Genomic DNA, 15,746 nt, shown 5'->3' on the forward strand with positions numbered 1-15,746 from the left:
AAGTTCTATCGCTTGTAGATTTATAATTTTGTGTATTAGTCATATTAGTTATTGGTTAATAAATATGGTTAGGTCTACTTGGTTGTAGGTTATATTCAGTGTGCACATATAATTTATACAGAGATGATGAAATATTAAACTATAAAATAATAGAAGCATCGGTAAAGAAAATAAATGAAATAAAAAGAAGAGAAATTGAGAGGGAATGAAAGAGTGAAATGAATTGGGGAAAATGTTGAAAAAGATACCCGGTGAGGTGGATAAGTTAGAAGATCTGGACTTTATAATTCCAGAAGAAATTGGAAAAATATCCAATTACAACAACAAAATCAAACAAAAAATATCATCTCTTTTGAGATTATATAGTGTAGATCTTATAACGTATCCACTTCATTTGATATTTCATTTGCAACATATGATCCCAAGTTCACTTTACTCTTCATTTCTCACTTGATTTCTTTTCTTTTCACCCTATTCACCTTCATTACTAATATTTCTATCATTTTATTGTTCAATACTTCAAAATCTCTATACGTATAAATAGCATGTAGAAACCGAATACAATTTACAACTACAAAAACAGTCATAATCATTTTTATTAACCAACTACTACAATAGTGCTCATCTTGATCCTGGATAAAAAAAAATGAATTTGGTTATTCACCGTTAGATTTATAGTTATTAGAATCTTAGATTAAGTCTAAATGTAACGGTGAACCAAATTCATTTCGATATTTAGGATTAACGACTTTTAAGTTAAAAATAATATCGATGAGCACCAATGTCAACTACTTGAGATATGACTTTAGGGATGTTAACGACTTTTAAGTTAAAAATAATAATTAACCAATCACTGATCTCACTGATTCACATGTTCAATTATTTAGCTAACTAATCATATAAGAGAATTCCGAATGTGAAAAAAAAAATTTTATTAATTTAAATCTTTTAGTATCTGAATATCTAAAATTGCTTAGTGATTTTAGCGGTAATGAGAAAAAAAATTATCATGTAATTTTTTTAATAAAGGATTAAAATAGCCTTTAAACTTGGTAAGAACAATTTAGCTCAAATCAAAATTTAAATATTAACATTATCTTCAAAATTGACCAAAATTTTATAAATTTTTGGTAGTAAAACTGATTTGTAATTTTATGAGTGAGTTGATATATAATTTTCAAATTGAGTTAAATTGATCTTATCTTGACTGTCAATTTTAGAAACAATCGTGACTCTTAAGATCCGTTTGTTTCACCTAACATTGCCGTTTACTACTAAACAAACACTTAAAACTCATGAACATGAAAATGAACAACCAAATACCCACTTAATTCGTAAAAACTTACAATCCAAGCTGAATCGAATTATTTTCGCAATTTAGAATTCTGAGCTGGAAATAAAGTATATGAATTTTAGACTAATTTAATCATAAATGACAAATTAAAAGACGAACTTAACACCCTATCACTATTTTGACTAAATTGATCCTAATGGACAACTCCAATCTTCAATAGTTAAACTAATCCCGAATTCATTAAAACTTAAAATTTAGTGTTTCTATTGAAATTATAAATTCCAACCGCCATATGTATATACATACGTTCTGAACATAATTTAATTTTGGATTCTGCAAAAATCTCAAAACTAAATAATTCATTAAGGCCTTGTTTGGATGGTGGTATTTTAAAGTAAAGTAAGATAATTGAATGAAATAACTTGTGTTTAGATATAAGGAAAGGTAAGTGATGGTTTAATAATATAATTGTGTTTAGTTTGATGTTAAGATAAAATAAAGTTATATACAAAATTATTTTTATACCCAAATAATGTTTTATTTTAAAATAAAACATAAATGGTAATTTTGGAAAAGAAAATTTTATCCTCTCCACCCTCTAATTTGGGATGTAAAAAAAATTAAGCCAAATTATCTTCAGTCAAATTCTACCTGACATATCTTCAAAACAAACAAACAAGATTAGCTAAACTCACTTATTTTAAAATACCTCAATCCAAACAAGCTGTGAAAAAAATTCTTCGAATCATGATCAAAACTTTATCTGAAGCCTTAATTCAGTGGAAAAAAAATTCCCCAATCATAATCAAAAACAAATCTGAAACCGTAATTCGCTAAAAAAAAATCTGCAATCATGATCAAAACTAAATCTGAAACCGGAATTCATTAAGATGTTTCCATTTGATCATGACTAATGCTTTTAAAAATTGAAAGGGAAACAAACAGATCAGTGAATCAAAAAGAAAGACTAGAATAAACAATTTTTTAAAATTGAAAAAACAGCAGTATAAATTGTATCACCGATTAGACGCACACTACTGGGAGAATTGAGCATCAACACGTTAATTTAAGAGAAAGGATCTAATGAAATGGCTAATTAAATCTCTATTTCATTTCACTCTAATCTCCCTTCTCACAGTATCATCAACAAAATAAGCAAAAAAAAAGAAAAAAAATAAGAAGATCGGTAAGCAGATACATCGACCGCAGATCTAAGGTAGATTTGAAACAACAACCGGCCTGTAACCTTCTTTGAATTTATATAGCTACAGCCGTTTTGACAACAAGATGAAGACAGCTAAGTTTTATACCTTCTCTTGGTACATATAGCTAGCAAATCAAAACCATATATGAACTCTGCGACGGAATAAAGAAGAAATTGAATCACCGCCATATACCGCGGTGGAGAGCTCCTAATCTAGAAAATGAGAAACGCTGCAACTCTCTATTTCCAGCCTAATGGCTGGCCTTTTATAGAGTTCTAATCGCAGTTGATATTCAAGTTGGGCTTTATTTGATATTTCAGCCCATTACTTCTTTTATACGCGTAAATGTGGTTAAAGAAGTGAATTACTATATCCAATCTCAAATTTTCATCCTAGCCCCGTGAAAAGATGAAAATACCATTTTTTTTAAATTTTAAAATTCTCAAACTCTCTAAACTCTCTTGGATTAAATCCGAACTAATTTATCAACGAAAACATGGATCGGAAGAGGGACGGCAAAGGAAAATGACTAATGTTACGAAATTTTGTTTGATTTTATTGATTTTTGGATGTTTTGTTTATTCGGATTTGTATTTTTAGAGAATTCGGATTCGTGAGATAGGGCGTGTTACGGGTTTAAATTAAAATTGGAAAATTGGAAAAGAAATTCACACGTGGGCATGTTATGGGTTTAAATTAAAATTGTATAATGTTTATAGGTATTTACGGGTTTAATTGAAGAACAGACCTATTTTTTTCCTTTCCGACACGCGGGCGTGTGGCTATCACGCCCCACCGTGCAGTCGGACGTGATAGCGACATGCCTCACCTTGTGGTCGGGCGTGCGGCTGTCACACCCAACCACATGGTGAGGCGTGTGACTACACGCCCGACCGCATGGTGAGGCGTGATAGCCACACGCCCGCGTGACAGAAAGGCAAAAAAATAGCATTTTCCCACCCAAAACCCATGAAAGGGTATTTTCGTCTTTTCACAGGTCTGGGGTGGGTAAAAAGCATCATCGGATCCTTTATCTTTTCCTTTCCGATTAAACTTTAATCTTTTATTTGCACGGATTAATACATTTAGTTTAATCCTTTATTTGCACGGATTAATACATTTATTTTTGGTTGGGATAAGGTGTAAAAATATCTATAATATTTACAGTCAGGAGTAATTTTATCCCTAACATCTAAAATGATGTAATTTTATTTCTAACGTCGGCAGTTAAGAGCAATTTTACCTCTAACATTGATAAATTGTATCAAATTTAAAAACAATTCATCAAATTGTATCAATTTTACCCCTAAAACAAGTCTAATCCGCATAGATCGAAATTTTAAAAAAAAAAAACTTGTTTCATAGTTATTTAACTGTCATTCCAGACTCTTCAAACAAGTTTATCGATAAATTGAAGTGGTTTTGTAGATTTTTGGTTGATTCTTTTTGTAACTATATTAGTAACACAATAAATATTAGTAATAAAATAAACATTTTAGACACATTGGAAAAAAATTGTAATCAATTAGTGTTTTAACAGTTTTTTTTTTGTAGTTGTATTAGTGACACATTAAATGTTTTAAATGTAATTGATGTTTGGAATATCCGATGTGACAGTTAAATAATAGTCAAACTACCACTTTTAAATTTTTTTTAATTTATGGCTAAAATTTATCTTACTTGAAAATATTAAGGTTAAATTTAGATAATGTCATATGTTAAGGTTAAATTTATATTTTACAAATTAAAAAACATTAGGATCAAATTTGGAATTTATTCCTTTTAGCTGTTTTCATTATTTAATTCTTGAAAATGGCTTAACAAAAGATCTGAGTTTATATGTGTCAATCAATTTGATTTTTTTGGGTTGCGGCCTATTTTATCGGTTATTATTAAGTAATTAATTAATTATATGTTTACGTGAATCATCTTTCAATTAATTAAAGCTTTTTGGTACGTTAGAACTTAAATTCGAGATCTAACTTAATCAATTTGAAGCCCTTAACCACTTAAGTCAATCTTAATTAGTAGCTTTCTCTATTTTTTACTATATAAAAAATCCTACATTTTATCTTTTTTTTTTTTTTTGGTAAGAGTCCTACATTTTATCTACTCCAATCTATTACATACAATTAATTAATTAATTAACTATATATTCTTTTAGAAAATATATATACTATAAAATAAAGCTGGGTTGGATGGGCTAACTCGGATTTTTAAAACAAATCCTAACCCTAATGCATTGTGTGGACCGGCTTAGGCCGGATAGAGTCAGGTCAAATTATCAAATATGAAGGTCCAAGCCAATTTATGAATAGTGCGCTTGGATGGACAAGCAGATTCATAAATAAGTCTAGTAATATTTAACATATCAGACTAAATTTAGACTAATTTATTAAATATTGCAAATTTGAGAACGAAAAATTGATTCCTAAAATTTGAATTGGATTTAATCGGTCATGTCTGTCAATTATAGGGGTGATTTGCAGCTGTAGTTGAATGGTTAATAGCATGATCTACTACACACAATTAATTAATTAATTATATGTTCTTTTAGTTATAAAACGTATATAATAGAAGACAAATCGGATATAGCAGGCTAACTCAGAATTTTTAGGCAAATCCTAATCCTAACCCTTTATACGGGGACTTGGGCAGACTAGGTTAATCAAACTTCAAATATAAATGTTCAAGTCAATTTATGAAGGGTGGGCTTAGACGGGCAGTAGATTGATGAATAAATCTAATAATATTTGACAAATCAATCTAAATTCAGACTAATTTATTAAATATTGCAAACTTGAGAATGAAATTGATACCTAAAATTGGATTTTGATTTAGTGGATTATATTTGTTAATTACAGGGATAATTTGCACCTACAATTGAATGATGAAAGGTATGGTTTTAAGACACATACCAGGTTATGAACTAGTAAAAATAAAAGATAAGGGCTAAAGGTTAAAGGTTAAAGGTTGAACCGATGATTCTAAATTCCTTTCATATCACATGTTCAAATGATATCCATAGACTCCATTAAACACAGAACCAGCTCTGTCTTTAGATAATAGAGACGGTTGTCTAGCCTCAAAAAAAAGAGGCCCCATATTTTCTTAATATATCATTAATATTTTATAGAATAGTTATAAAAAAAAATAAAAGGACATTAAAATAAATTTTAATTAGTAATTTTACATGTGAAAAGGACAGAGTAGTTTTTATATGATAATATTTCTATATTTATATGAATACTTTTTTCTATTTTTTACTAATTCTAAAGTTTTACGATACTTTTTTTATCATTTAGTATCATTTTTTTTAATGAAAATGCTTATATCATTTCATTAGAAGAAAAAAATACTAGTAAGAAAACGGTGAGGAATAAAACATCATACAACCAGTGGCGAATACAGGATTGTTCGGTGGGGGAAGGAATTTACACGTGGTGTGTAATTTTTTTTTTTTTTTGCTAAATCGAACTTGTTTATATTTTTTCGTATATATACGTGCTATAATCTGAATAGTCAAGAACCGATTTTTAAGTGCCAATGTAAAACTTCTCAAAATTAAGCAACATTGCATTTAAGATTCTTAACATGTAAAAAATTGTGTCTAATAGAAAAAAATCAGTTTTAGGGAGGAGGGCATAATAGACTAAAAAAGTTAGAAATTTGGATTTAGTAAGGCTCAGTAGACTAAAAATTTAGAATTTTGGATTTAATAACGGTGTAACAGACAAAAAAAATAGAATTTTAGATTTAGAGATGGTCTAACAGGAAAAAAAAATAGAATTTTGGATTTATGGAGGGTCTAACAGGACCTGAGCCAATTTTCGGATGCTAATTTAGCACCCGATCTAAATTTCTTAGAAACAGAGGGATCGAAACCACCACAATCTCAAATTTTATGGAGACAGGGGGCCGAAAATACTCATAGTCATGGTGGTTCCGACAGCTGGAGGAGCCAGGCCCACGGGCCCCTTCTTATATCCGCCCCTGCATACAACTACAGACTAAAAGCAATACAAAATCCATGAAGGGAATAAAAAGACTGCAAAGAGTGACAAAAGGCCATAAAAAAGACATTCTTTCGTCAAATTAAAATTATATAAATATATGTAGTTTTAAAATTTTATTTATGTATAAATAGCCTACAATTTATATTTCGTCTAGGGCTTCAAACGATCATGCACCGATCCTGATTAAACGTTCTCTCGCATAATTCACTTATCATCACTATATATATTCATAGATTGTATCCAGTTGGGTTAGGAGATATTTACAGTTAATTACCTGATCCACAGTAGCGTTCACCTAAACCCTGAATGACCAAATAAATTTGGTCATTCACCGTTAGATCTAAGCTCATTATAATCGTACGGTGGATATCCAAAACATCCAAAAGTGTAGATTTAATTAGTTTAGATCTAACGGCGAATGACCAAATTTATTCGGTTATTCAGGGTCTAGGTGAACGCTACTAAGCTTATCCAAGTGCAATTTAATTCATTATGTTCACATCAAGCTAGGTGCTAAAAGAATTGTATCATATATTTTAGGCTCTGGAATTTATCTAAATAATTACATAAAAATATTTAATTAATTAGTTACTAATGTTAGTTTTTTAATGGTTGATGTGTTGTATGTTATCAAATTATTAGCCCGAAGTAGAGTTGTCAAAATTATTAGCCTTAAATAGAGTTGTCGAAATGGTTTAATGGGTTGACTAAACCCATTTAATAAAAAGGTTGACCTAAATGGATTGAGAGACCCTATTTATAAATGGGATTCTCTTTTATTAAATATATTGACTGGTTTAATCTAATTAACTAAATATAGGTCCTGTTTGTTTTACCTACTGTTTACTGTTGCTGTTTGTTCTTGCCGTTTACTGTTTCTATTTGCTGTTTCCTATTCCGTTTCACTGTTTCCTGTTGGGAAAAGCTGTAAAAGACTGTTTTTCAGGTGTGAAATGCAAACAGGAGGTTACTAGCCAAACACCTAATGCTGCTTTTTGGATTTAAAAGGCAAACATGAGGTTACTAACCAAACACCTAAAACTCTCCCTTTTGAAATGAAAAGGCAAACAGGAGCATGAAAAGGAACAACCAAACGGGCCCATAGTTAAAAATTAAAAAAAACAAAAAAGCGTAAAAGTGTAACAATGGAAAACAGAAAAAATGTGCAAAAATATGAAAATGTGAACAAATACATAACAAATGGTACAAGGGACAGTTCCCGACGCCCGGGGTACATTTGCATCTTATGCTTTCTGCTACCGTTTCTAGAGTCAAGTTCTTACAATTTTTTTTATATATATATTTCTTCTTCTATCGCTCTTGATTAATGTTAATATGTTACAAAGAAATGTAGTTTGCATTCGATGATTTCTCTTCTGCAAAAACCTTTATAGCGATTTCTTTATTGAGAGGGCATTTAGAATTTGGAATTCTAGAAAATAATTGAATTCTAGAAAATACTAGAATTTTAAAAATATGGAATTTTAGAAGATACTGAAATTCCATAAAGTACTAGAATTTCAGAAATCTAGAATCCCAAAAACTACTAAATATAAAGTTTCAAAAAACCTGGAATTCTAGAAAATACTAAAATTATAGAAATCTAGAATTCTAAAAAATATTGGAATTCCAAATCCTAGATAAAAATGACTGGTCGATGTAAAGTTAACCCACTATGTTAGCAGTTTGACATCTCTAAAATGTCAAAAATCGACCCACTGTATATGCAATTATTAAAATACCCTTATTTACTTTTCTTCCTAAAACCTCCATTGAAATACATTATCATACTCTCTCTTACTTTTCTATCTGTTAAACCCATTTATGACACTGTTAACCTAATTCAGCACCAAATTCATTAAATAGAAATAAGAAAGATTAAACATTGTTAAACAGAAATCCAAAATTAATTAAATAAAAACATCTACCCAGTATCCATCCTTCTCCATTAATTCTTTGGCATTGTCGAAGAAAAAAATGATAAGGTGATAGGGCTGTAATTGAGCCGAGTCGAGCTTTGTCCTGCTCAAACTCGGTTCGCTATAAAATTAACGAGTTTGAGCCGAGCTTTGGCTTGTTCAAGCTCGACTTAGTTCATTAGAAAATAAACGAGCTTGAGCCGAGCTTCGAGTCTAAAATCATCTTTGAACTTTGTTCATTGAGAAAATTATCTAACCATTAAATTCGTATTTTATCGACAAGAGAAAAGGACAACAGGGATTTGGTGTACACAGAGCATGCCAACATGTGAGGGACAAAATATGCTTTATATAAGAGTACTTGTCGTGTATGTATTTCATGAAAAATAAATCCATGCAATTTAATTAATTAATATAAAGAAACATATATATATACCTGGCCATGAAGAATAGAGGCAATGGTGAGATACCAAGCAGTGTAAGTAGTCATAACAAGGACAAGCAATGGAATAAACACAGTTGTAGCACAACGAACCCCAAATATGTATGTCAATGTCCTTTTATCCAAATGGTCATCTATGTGATATATGTTGCTGCAATATTCAAATTGATTATTCATTAATCATTAACTTAATCACTAAAATTCATTAGCAGGACATGTGATTCAAGATATAGTTAAAGCAAGAGTCAAATAATAATGGAATAAATATATTTGTAATAGATACCAAATAATAGAAAAGTGCAATTAAATCGCAAACCCACATTCCTCCAATGCTTTCCCAGGAGTCCATCAAGAACTTCAAACCACTACATTAAAAAACATAATTAACAAAAGAAAAAAGAGTGATTTGTTAAACAGGTGATTGATTGGTTTTTGCATGAACCATTGGGATTAGTGATTCCTCTAGGCAAGAACACTTCAGTCCCACCTTTTGAACCAGATTCAGATTCACCGAGGGACACTGTTCTCATTTCTGAACCCTTTATCCCTTTGATTTTGTAAAATTGCCTATCATGTTGTTGTTTCATTAACAGCTCTTGCTTAACCTTATAACTACAAAAATAAGATTAGATTAGCATATTATATAAATGAATTTAGTAATTATGTGCAAATTAAACAGGGTAAACTTTACTAACTTGAATGCTCCATATTTGTTCATGAATAAGTGCTTGCTTATAATGAAAATCAAATTTGTCTTTCTTCCCTGATTCAGGCCATTTTGCATTCCATACTTTAAGAGAGTGAGAACAACATAAGAAACAATGATCAAATCCATACTTTAAGGGAGCAAGAACAACATGAGAAACAGTGATCAAATCATACCAATCTAATCATCCAACAAGTAGACAGTTGGGAGAAACAGTGATCAAATCATACCAATCTAATCATCCAACAAGTAGACAGTTGGGTACTTTGTGGAGGTTTCTCTTTCAGACAATCCTGCAATGTTCAAGCATCATCATATTAATGTCGACACTGTAAATGCTTCCATTTATAAGAGGATCATACATTAATTGCAATGATATAGGGCACCTTAATTCTTCTGGTGGAACAGGGATCTGTCCCGATCTCTTGTTGCTCGACTTGAAATTAAAAGAACTAATCTTTGCTAGATGTCGCTCAAAGGCATGACCTTCATCAAACGTACATTGAACTGTGGGTGAACACGGTGCTGACACCTGTGAATCATTGTCATCAGTGAGATCACTTCTGAATAACTTTGAGTATTTCCTCATCACACCACCTCTTGATCAATGGCATATGGACACCGGAGCAACATCTCATATGACAGCTCATAAAGGTACACTTACGTCTTATTTTAATTCGAGCTTCAATGGCAATATTATAGTCGGTAATGGTACTTGTGTTCCAATTTGTGGATCTGGCAATACGCAATTAGACACTAAACACTTTCCCTTAAAATTAAATGATGTCTTACATGCTCCACAACTCATAAAAAATCTTATTTCCGTCCGAAAGTTTACTAAAGATAACCATGTTTCTGTTGAATTTGATCCTTTGGGTTTTTCTGTGAAGGATATACAGACGGGAATTCCTATCATGAGATGTAACAGTAAAGGAGATCTCTACCCAGTCACATCTAGTCCTTCCGTGTCGTCCTCCTCTCCGTCTGCGTTTACTGCATTGTCTTCTGATGTCTGGCATAGCCGTTTAGGTCATCCAGGACCTCCTATACTGAGAGTCCTGCAGAATAAAAATTTTATTTCATGTAATAGGATTAAGGATATTTCTGTGTGTTCTTCTTGCATTAATGACAAACAAATAAAATTACCGTTTCAGTCCTCGTATAATGTCGCATGTATGCCTTTTGATTTCATCAATTTTTAAAAGCATTAGTCATTATTGTAGATGATCTAAGGGGAAAAATCTTAGTGAATTACGGTTTTAGATTTAGTTTTGATCATGATTGGGATTTTTTTTCCTGTGAATTAAGGCTCGAGATAAAGTTTTGATCATGATTGGAGAAGTTTTTTTAGTGAATTATTGACCATATATTTATATAATTTACTTGTTTCTCCCACGTTTCCATTTCCTCTATTTTTACAAATATCATTTTTCAATTTTCGTTTCTTATAGTATTACAAATATTGTTTCCCGGTTTCCTAATCCTTATTAGGGCTGGACGCGGATCTTGGAGAAACTGGTACAATATCCGAGTAAAAAGATCTAGAATTGGACCGAACTGGATTCTTTACTTTTTATCAAAGAACTAGATCGAACTGGACTGAAATTATCCAGAACTGGACCGATAACCGAATTAGATTGGATTGGACCGAACTGGATTGAAAGAACTGAAGATTTATCATATTAAATTTATATTTTATATATGAGGTTTTGTTTTTTCCTATTTAGTGAAAGGTTGTATTTCCTATTTTTATTTAAGGTATGTTGTATTTCGTATTTTTATTTAAGGTAGGTTAAAATTATTAGGGTGATTTAAGGTAGGTTATATTTCCTATTATTATTTAAGGTAGGTTAGAATTAGTAGGTGATGATTTGTTAGGCCAACTGTATTTTCCTTGTCCCATTTCCTATTTAAAAGAATCAGCTTGTACTAATTGATTATGCAATTGGTTAATGAAATCTTTTTTTTTCTTCTATATTCTTCTATCTATTCTCTCTATTCTCATTCTTTTTTCTTCCTATTCTAAAATTATAGTTCATGAAAATCCCAGTTCACCAGAATCCTAGTTCTGACATCATATTCTCAATTTCCTTTCTAAAATGAAATCTAATTGTTTGCAATTTGAATTTCACGTATTGTTTCTCCTACTATTTATTTTGGTTGTTGGTTAAATCCTAAAATTTGTATACATATAACAACCAAAATAGATCAATTAATTTGGTAGTGTTTGACTTTAGTCAAATTTTGATGTCAGCTTTTGAATTTTAACTCGTTAGAATCTGATCAAGTTTTTTCTGCTATTGTACTTTAATTTGTTGCTATTCGGCTTAAGTTGTGTATTTCTTAAGATTTATGTGTGTTAAGATATTAAAATTATTAATCTTGAAACTAAGTTACTCATTTGTTTTTTAGCAATTCGGTTAACCAATTACTTTATTTCAGTTGAAATTAATATTTGGTATTGTAAACACATGTTATTTTTTATTAAGAATTTTATATATTTATTATCTTGTAAATTATGTTTTTAATTTATTGTTAGTAAAAGTATAGGTATTTTATTATTTAACTCGTTAAATAAATGTACTGGATTGGACCGACCCGAATTCCTGAATCTATGAATTGGACGAGACCAAAATTTTCAATCCAATCCTAGAGATTCATTCTTGAATCCCCAAACTGAACCGAACAATAACAATAGGAATCTTTCATTCGCATTCCGATTTATACGTGCTACTTTAACCAACCAAACATCTCTAGGTAGAGTTTCATCTCATATTGATATATACATATTATTAAATGAAAATCACAACCAAAAAAAGGTTGATGTGTTCAGCTTTAGACATTCAATTAATTGATATTATTCAGTTAGATTCAATATTTATATTTATTAGACATTCGGTTATTCAGATTTAGTTCGGTTTTCAAACCAAATTGTCCATTGAACACCCTAGCAGAAATATCAAAAAGCTGGATTTAAATAACTAGGAAAAAGAAATCATTGTTTAGGACAAATACAAGGGGTTAGGTATATATTAATTAGATTATGATAATTGGATGAGCAAACTCATGGTGTCATAAACTAATGGGCAATATGGTTGAGATTAATATGAGTAGCATATTAGTTACTAATGTGGTTAGTAACCCAATAACCTAGGAGTCACATTCGAGATGTGATTGATTACATGAATCTACCTAACAAATGGGACTAGCTTGTTGAGCAAACTCAAGGCGAAATCTCAGGAGTTAGGATCCTAGCTCACTAAAGGATTTGTGAAATTCTTCGAATTAATATGGAGGGCTATTAATTTGGCAAAATAGTGGGAGCAATCTGAAATAAATTAAAAGGCCTATAATTTTAGATTGTTATACTTTAAAGCAAATGAATGACATACGTTTACTCTTTCTCACATCTCAAGTTTTAAATTAAAACACTCTTAAAAATCATGACTAACACCAATCTGCAAAACATTCTTACCGATAACAAATTGAATTGTTCAAACTTCACCGACTGGTTTCGTAACCTCAAAATTGTTTTGAAGTTCGATAAAATAGGGTATGTACTTGATACATCGATACCCCCTCTCCCTACTAATGATGCACCCATTGAGGAAATTGATGCTTACCAGAAGCACAAGGCTGATGATGATCATACCGGATGCATCATACTTGCATCGATGACACCGGAATTACAAAGGCGACATGAGGAAATGGATGCCTATTCCATCATCATGCACCTAAAGGAATTGTTTGGGAAACAAACCAGGTGCGAACGCTACGAGATATCCAAGTTGCTATATCGTAGTAGGATGCAAGAGGGCACATCTGTCAGGACACATTGTGTCAAGATGATTGGATACATTACCAAACTTTCTAGTATTGGATTTGCGATGGATAACGAATTAAGCATAAACTTAATTCTTCAATCCCTCCCAGAGAGTTATTCACAGTTCATTATGAACTGTCAGATGAATGACTTGCAAACCTCTTTTGAAGAGCTTGCAAATATGCTCAAGTCAGTTGAGCCCAATATGAAGAAAGGTAAGAAAGCCGTGCCCAACAAAACTAAGGGAAAGGAAGTGAAGAAGCCCAAAGGAGAGTGCCACTTCTGTGGTGAAGACGGGCATTGAAAAAGAAACTGTTGGTGTACCTAGCCTTCCTCAAAAGGGGAAGAAGCCGGGACTTCAACATCTGGTATGTTTTATATTGAAATTTCACAGTCTGAATCTTTTGGTATTTGATACCGGATGCAGCCTAAGGATATTCTAGGAATATCTAGAAATATTATTTCTATTAGCCGTCTTGTTGACGATGGTTTTCATATTTCAATAAAAGACAAGAGTTGCAATTTTTATAAAGATTCGATCTTTTATTTTTCAGGAATTTCACAAAATGGGATTTATGTGTTAGATATTAAACGAAAATCAAATAGTAAAAAAAAAACACAAACTGACCCTAATCAAATTAAAGTAAACTGAACCGAACTATTCGTTTAATTAATTATTATTATTATTATTATTATTCTTTCTTACTATAACTATTAGGGAAACTTCTTAAAAAAACTATTAGGGAGACAATTGTAAATCGGTTACATAAATTTTATATCAGAGTCTTCCTTTTGGATTTGTATAACTGTAAATTGTAAAATATAGAAAAATTCAATTTGATCAACAACCAACATTCAGAGTTATCTCTTTCCATCAGTTGAGAGGCGGAGGCGGAGGCGGAGCACCTGAGAAAATATGGACCAAACTTTTTGTTTCATTGAACAGAATTTGATATCTGTTAAATGAATCCATATTTTGTGTTTCAAACCTTGTCTCCATATCCCGCAGGAGTCTCCTAATCTCCATAGCCGATATAGGAGCATCAGAGGTTGCTCCACCGGTCTGTCCCCCCATATGAGGGTGTGACTCACCGCCTATCTCATCGGGTCCCCTGTTTACCACAAACTGACCAATATCACCAGCAAGTGGTGCTACACTAGGCACGCCAGGTCCCCCAATATCACTTGCAAGTGCTGCTTGAAATCCCATGACTGGTGGCATAGGTGGTGCTACCCCAGGCGGTAGAGGCAAACCAATTTCTGCACATACCTCCAACCAGGCGTCATGAGGTATGCCGGGACACATGTCAACGCGTGTCCCGACATACCTCATGACGCCTGGTTGGAGGTATGTGCAGAAATTGGTTTGCCTCTACCGCTTGGGGATAGCACCACCTGTGCCACCAGTAATGGGATTTCAAGCAACACTTGCGGGTGATATTGGGGTAGCTGGCGTGCCTAGTGTAGCACCACTTGCTGGTGATATTGGTCAGTTTGTGGTAAACATGGGAACTGAGGAGATAGGCGGTGAGTCACACCCTCATATGGGGGGACAGGCCGGTGGAGCGACCTCTGATGCTCCTATATCGACTATGGAGATTATGAGACTCCTGCGGGATATGGAGACACGGTTTGAAACACAAATGATGCAACAAAATATGGATTCATTTAACAGATATCAAATTCTGTTCAATGAAATAAAAAGTTTGGTCCATATTTTCTCAGGTGCTCCGCCTCCGCCTCCGCCTCTCAACTGATGTATTAAGTCTTCTTTGGAAAGAGATAACTCTGGAAAGAGATAACTCTGAATGCTGGTTGTTGATCAAATTGAATTTTTCTATATTGTACAATTTACAGTTATACAAATCCAAAAGGAAGACTCTGATATAAAATTTGTGTAACTGATTTACAATTGTCTCCCTAATAGTTTTTTTTAAGAAGTTTCCCTAATAGTTATAGTAAGAAATAATAATAATAATAATTAATTAAACGAATAGTTCGGTTCAGTTTACTTTAATTTGATTATGGTCAGTTTGTATTTTTTTTTTAGTATTTGATTTTCGTTTAATTTTATTCGGCTCAATTTTCAAACCAAACCGACCGTTGAGCACCCCTAAACAAATATAGTTACTCTTCTATACATTTACTTGGCCTAATATATACCTAACCCTTTGTATTTGTCCTAAACAATTATTTCTTTTTCCTAGTTATTTAAATCCAACTTTTTGATATTTCTGCTATGGTGTTCAATGGACAATTCGGTTTGAAAACCGAACCAAATCTGAATAACCGAATATCTAATAAATATAAATATTGAATCTAACTGAATAATATCAATTAA

The 15,746-nt window shown here is 31.9% G+C and overlaps 1 non-coding gene across 1 annotated transcript; it reads right to left on the bottom strand.

The window, feature by feature from the left end:
• Positions 1-2,464: 2,464 nt before the first annotated feature.
• Positions 2,465-2,568, bottom strand: LOC136234502 (small nucleolar RNA snoR109). The gene has a single exon (XR_010691382.1). It is a non-coding gene; the product is annotated as a small nucleolar RNA snoR109 (small nucleolar RNA).
• Positions 2,569-15,746: the final 13,178 nt, after the last annotated feature.

The sequence above is a fragment of the Euphorbia lathyris genome, chromosome 6, assembly GCF_963576675.1.
Source record: "Euphorbia lathyris chromosome 6, ddEupLath1.1, whole genome shotgun sequence".
NCBI classification, from domain to species: Eukaryota; Viridiplantae; Streptophyta; class Magnoliopsida; order Malpighiales; family Euphorbiaceae; genus Euphorbia; species Euphorbia lathyris.